Here is a 6,153-nt window from a genome sequence, read left to right as displayed (position 1 = left end):
GGGTTGTCTTAGATGATCACAAACAAGGAATTGAAATGAGCTTACCAAAAAATCAAAATGACAAATACTAAGACACACGAGTACTCGATTCACACCCCCCAACAAGTTGTTGATCCTTCAAAATCTTGAGACAACAATGAATCTTAAGAAAGGTTGTAACTTTGAGCTATGAAAGAGAAGGTGACGTGCAGTGTTGATGATGACGTTGATGTTGTCATGATCTCTCACCACCCAATCTCCGAGGACGCTCATAAGGAAAGTAACAACATTCACAAGTTTAAACAAAGACTTCTTTTTAATTGATAATGCAATTCCTTCTTTACAATACAAGTGATGACATATTTAAGGTCTTACATGAGCATGCTTATGACTTGCACATGACTTCTTAAAAAATTAAAGAAACACAAAAGTAACATAAAAAAAACAAGACATTTTGATTTGCAAGTCGTCATCCTCTTAGCTTTCAAGAGAAACTTCAATTGCTACAATTAAAATCTTCAATTACTGCAATTAAAATTTTTTGACTTGCAAGTTTCAAAACTTACTTCGAAGAGAATCTTCAATTGTTGTAAATAAATTCTTCAATTGCTGCTATTAAAATTCTTTGACTTGTAAGTTTTCAAGCTAACTTCCAAGAGAAGCTTCAATTGCTGTAAATAAGGTCTTCAATTACTGCAATTAAGATTCACATCTAATAGTGGACTTCGAAAAGATCACCCACGCATGACAATGTTCCTAAAAGAAACTCGAGGTGTATGTTGATCCTCATCACATGTCAAAGATATAGATGAATTCATAAATTATATAAAAACCTTTTATGTATGTGAATGCCTCCTGCAAAAACAACATGAGAATTTAGTTATTGCATGAATTGAAATTCAGAATAAGCATTAATATAGTTGTATATTTTTGAAAAATTGAAGGTTGATCATAATAAGCAAAATTGACATGAAATTGCATCTTACATTATCTTTCCTTACCAAGAGGTGATTTTCTAGATCGTTACTTGTATAAAAATTCATAATTTCTCAGCACCATTCCCAAGTAGAGTATGTCCCACTGCGATTTTATGTATAACAGCAAGTGAGAAACAAGGTATGCCTCTTTGAGAGTGTAAATGATAAAAAGGAAATCTTTTAAAAGGTAGACCAACTCTAAAAAAAGTTACTAAAATAGTGCTTTGTATTTATGTAATGTATGCTTTTGATGAAAGTTCATGTTAATTTTCTATGTAGATCATTTTTGTGGCTCTAATACTAGAACGTAGGCATTTCCTGTGTTTAGCAATCAATTTGAACTAGAAAATTCAAATGATACAATCATAAGAAACTAAAATCCAATATGAGATGTATGACCTATCATATGTATGGTATTTGGTTAACTTGACCTTGTAAGAGTTCAAATAATTTTTTTCCAAGTGACAATTATGAATTGCATATAAGATCCAAGTATCAATATGTTATTTGATATTCTTAAATTTTTTCCTCATTTTGGAAGATAATCATTAGCCAAGTTGATCTACTACCAACTATACACAAGTTCTAATTTTTGAATCTAGCATCATTACAAATAATTATTTTATACATGATTTAGATTTTTATCTACCTAACTATAAATGACAATGAAAAATTAATACATATAAATGAATTAGAAACATACCTTCGTTCAATAAAAATATCAATCTTAACATTCTCAGATTGAACTTATGAGTGAGAAAACTTTCTTCAATCGAACCAAACATTGGAAAGTGCTTCGCCTTTTTACTCCAAAAATAACTCTGTATATAAAATAACTTCAATATCAAGTCTCGTCCCCTTTATTACCCATCAAACAAATTCTAAATCAAATCCCATACTGAAAGCTATTCTTGAAGGTAAGACTTCTTATAAACATGTAATGGATGGGGCATGAAAATATTTTTTTCATATTAAAATATTTTGGACAACTAAGAACTCCAACTTGGACAAGTCCTTTGGACCCTCTCCTAGGCTGAGCCACACAACTCCCTCCTAATAAATTAAAAATTGGTCTTCATGTAAAATTAAACCCAAGACCACCTCTTACCAGGATCCATACTATTTGCCCATGTCTAGTAAAGCCAATCCTTGGGGCACTTCATGAGATCCAAGTTACTCGATACATATATCTTATTTTTATATACTGGCATGTCATCCTTCTAAAATGGGCCACAAGGTGAACTATACCCATTCATCTCCATTTGACAATATAGAAGGGTGGCATGATAATCCTTTTTACTTGTTTTACACACATATATACTTATATAAATACTTATGCTCATAATATATATATATATATATATGTGTGTGTGTGTGTGTGTGTACACATATACACACATATATAAATGACTAACTATATGTGCATAAGTATTTATATAGGAGTATATTTGAGTGTGTTTGGGTGTATATAAAATATATGGATATCTATATTTATGTATATACCTATATATATATTTATATGATGTATCTTTTTTCTTATGGACCCACTTCTCTATATGATTAATCTTGATAATATTCAACTCTTATAATTGTTTTGTTGTATTATTTTCTTTAATTTCATGATTGCTTCATACACAATGCATTGGTGACGAGAAAAACCATTCATAATTTCTCATTACATAGTATGTCCAAATTGAAGTTACCAAACATCTGATGTTCTCCATTGTTAGTACCTAAATTACAAGCACATCCAATTCTATGTTTGACTGTGCTCATAATGAAATGTAGTTTATTATCATGACTTCACAAGAACATAGAGACTCATATGGACCGACAGATCTCTTCTTGTAAAGTTTACAAACAAACCGTTGTTGTCAATTGCGAATTGATTTCACTTCATATTGAAAATTTCAATTATAAAACCTGTCACTAGAGGCTTTGTTGATCCTTTTCATGTGAACAAGTTTATGCGAATTTAATCTCATAAAAAAAATTTAAGTACAAACTTACTTATTTCCTATGCCGCCCATACCGAATAAAACACAACACCATACCTGCAATTCAAAATAAGTGAACTTTATTCAGTAAATACGACTATTACACAATTCATAAGATGTAAAAAAAGACACACTTCAATAAAATTTATAGTTAATAGCTCTTGATTATCACAAAATAACACAAGTGGCTTAAAGAACATATTAAACAAAAGGCAATCAAACAAATAATGAACCATTTCAAATTTGGGGTGGGGATGAATACCACTAAGTCTCTAACAGAAAATTGTTTGTTCTATTTTCACCAACATTGTAATACCCGAACTCCATAATTTTGGGAGTAAATATAATGAAAAAAAAAAAATAATATCTTTGAAGTGGATACATTGAAACATGGCTTAAATAGCAAGATTGAAATCATGCGTACATCTCAATAATTGTATTCTAATCCTATTTGTTTGCTCCAAATAAATTTAATAGTTTGGTTCGTGGAATACAATGGAACAAGAATGGAGTGGAATGGGGAAAGAAAATATGCAAAAATAAAATAAAAGAGAGAGACAAAGTAAAGGCAACAATTTAACAAGTGTAGATTGGCTGAGAATTCTAAACCAAATACCCAGACACATAGAGATTATGTATGTGCTTATAAAGAATTCTCTCCCAATCGAAAATACATCAAATTGAATGCTAAGAGGAGGAAGGTGAGAACTCTTATACTATTTATCTTCGTTCAGGCTGCCAAAGCATCGAGAGAGAGAATTCCAGAATAGTGACCTTTTTCTACGGTCGTTCACAAAGGAAATTTCGGAGTACGAAGATCACCTTTGGGAGAAACAGAGAGGAAGAATTGCGAAGAAAATGTATGAAAAAGGGACTTGCTTTGCAACTTAAAAGCCCTTTGATGGCCCAAAAGAGGCTAAACAACTGTTGGCTCAGAAATCATCCGATCGTGAGAGAAACCAGTGGATCGCTCGAAGGACAAAATAGGAAATTTCAGAGTTCGAAGATCACCTGATTTGCCTTTTCTGCCATTCTTACACACCAATCCTTTTTCTTTTTTCTCATGTCTGAGCTTTAGTTTGTTCTTCCCTCCACAATCAAAAGGTACTCCGAAACGCGCAAGATCTCAGTCCGCCTCGCAGGCGATGAAGCGGTGACTAGGCTTGGTCCGCCAGCGGCTATGAATGGAGGCGATCGGCCGTCGGATGACCACAGCGGAGAGAGAGAGAGAGAGAGAGAGAGAGAGAGAAGTGCGCGGTGGGAAGATGGAAGGAAGATGTAAAGAAATGATTACAAGCGTGCCCTAGATGTAGGGTTTTAGGAAGAGGGTGTGGACGAGTTGAAATTTTAATGAAAAGTTTGGGTAATTTTAGAAGGAGTGTATAAATTTATTAGTTCTTTATCAATTTGATAATTTTTTTTTATTTTAAATGTATAAAAAGTATAATTTTAGAAGAAAGAAAAAAGAAAAAATAAATCATTTAGAAAGTATGTTTTTTTTCTTTTAATTAATATTATGAAATGTATTTCAAGAAATAATAATACTAGTAGATGCTTTCATGTCAAAGGGTACAAAAATTTTTAAAAAATCGAAATTTCAACTGAAATTAAATCATTTAACATCTTGATTTGATTTTTAAGTTTCGATATTCAATTTGGATTTTCTAATTTTAAAAAACTAATTTCAGTTTCGATTTCAGCTATACAGAAAAATTAAACTGAAAAAAAAATTGAATAAGCCAAATTATATATATATATATATATATATATATCTCTAAAAAAATTCTCAATTTATAACTCTTAATTTATTAATTGTACAATCCTCACTTATTTAACAAATTTTATTTATTATAAGTATACAAATATTTAATTATGGCATAAGAGATGGAGGGATTATAACCCTTTTACGCATAAGAAAGCAAGGTTTTCCGATATATTACTATTTTTTTGAATGCCAAATTAAAATTTAAAACTCATTTTCCTCCCATTTTGCATGATCTATAAATATCTAATGCATGAGCCATTTTGGGGGCATGCCTACAAAGGGAAAAGAGAGCATAGTGGCAGAGATTTAGAAGATTTTATCTCTCATTTACATTCATTTCTATCATTTCCATCATTCATCTCATCTTTCTATGATTTCATTTCATCCATCATTTCCATAATTCATTGGAGTGAGAGTTTTCCTTCTAGTCTACGTTGAAAAGCAATCTACAAGGCAACTATAATCTATTCTTCGATGTTCATTTGCATGTCTATTTTGCCTTATTGCTTATTTGAGAATAAAAGTTGACATGGTTGATTATGCATGATTCCTACATATGCATGTTGATTTTCAATGGTAGCATGTTATCTAAGACCAGTTTAGAATAAGATTGCACCATGTCATTTAGGATCGATTTATAATCAAATTGTACTTTGATTTCAAAAAAAAAAAAAAAAAATTGCATGAAAAATTCAGTATTGGTAAAGTATGCACATAGTGTAATAACCTGAAAAAAAAATTAATTAAAATTATTAATTAATTAATTGGTTAAACATTATTAAATTAGTGTATTAAATAAACAAGTAAAAAGAAATAGTATGAGAAAAAAAATAAAAATAAAAATAAAAATATATATATGAAATAAAATGAAATTAGACTAATTATTAATTAGTTAATTAATTGAATATTATTTGATTGAATTAATAAATTAATTAAACGTTATTTAAATATATTAATTAAGTAAATTATATAATAGGTATATATATATATATATATATATATATAGTTAAAGTAATAAGTATATATATATATAATATAAAATAATATAAAGATAGAATTAAGTGAATTGGATTTCAATTTGAAATCCAATTCAATGTTTAATCTTACCTGCCAGATTCACGCATCTCCATTGTTCTGTCTCTGCAAGTTACTGTCACCTCTCCGCATCCATCTCTCTCTATTCCCTTATTTCTTGACGAGTTTATGGCGGATTGGAAAACGGAAGGTGCCGTTGGGTTCCTAACTCCGCTACCGACATTTTTACTGGAGCGAATTTGTCGTAAGAGCGGCGTAGGTACCACTCCTGGGGAAAGGTAATTTTTTCCTAATTTATCAATTTCTGGTTAAATCTGCTGTTGAATCGACGATCAGGCACTACCACGGGGTCCTAATCGTCGTTGTCGTTATTTTGACGTAGATAATTTTTTAATTGGGA

At 30.6% G+C, this 6,153-nt stretch overlaps 1 long non-coding RNA gene across 2 annotated transcripts; it reads right to left on the bottom strand.

The window, feature by feature from the left end:
• Nucleotides 1-276: 276 nt before the first annotated feature.
• Nucleotides 277-4,244, bottom strand: LOC131152354 (uncharacterized). 2 transcript variants are annotated; one of them, XR_009135929.1, is made up of 5 exons: nucleotides 3,965-4,244; nucleotides 2,967-3,010; nucleotides 1,660-1,777; nucleotides 966-1,059; nucleotides 277-834 (listed from the first exon to the last, which is right to left on the bottom strand). It is a non-coding gene; the product is annotated as an uncharacterized LOC131152354 (long non-coding RNA). The 2 variants fall into 2 exon arrangements; XR_009135928.1 differs by having other exon boundaries at nucleotides 981-1,059.
• Nucleotides 4,245-6,153: the final 1,909 nt, after the last annotated feature.

Source organism: Malania oleifera, chromosome 3, assembly GCF_029873635.1.
Source record: "Malania oleifera isolate guangnan ecotype guangnan chromosome 3, ASM2987363v1, whole genome shotgun sequence".
Classification (NCBI taxonomy): domain Eukaryota; kingdom Viridiplantae; phylum Streptophyta; class Magnoliopsida; order Santalales; family Ximeniaceae; genus Malania; species Malania oleifera.
Note: the sequence above shows the minus strand (reverse complement) of the source record. Positions and strands in the feature narration are given on the sequence as shown.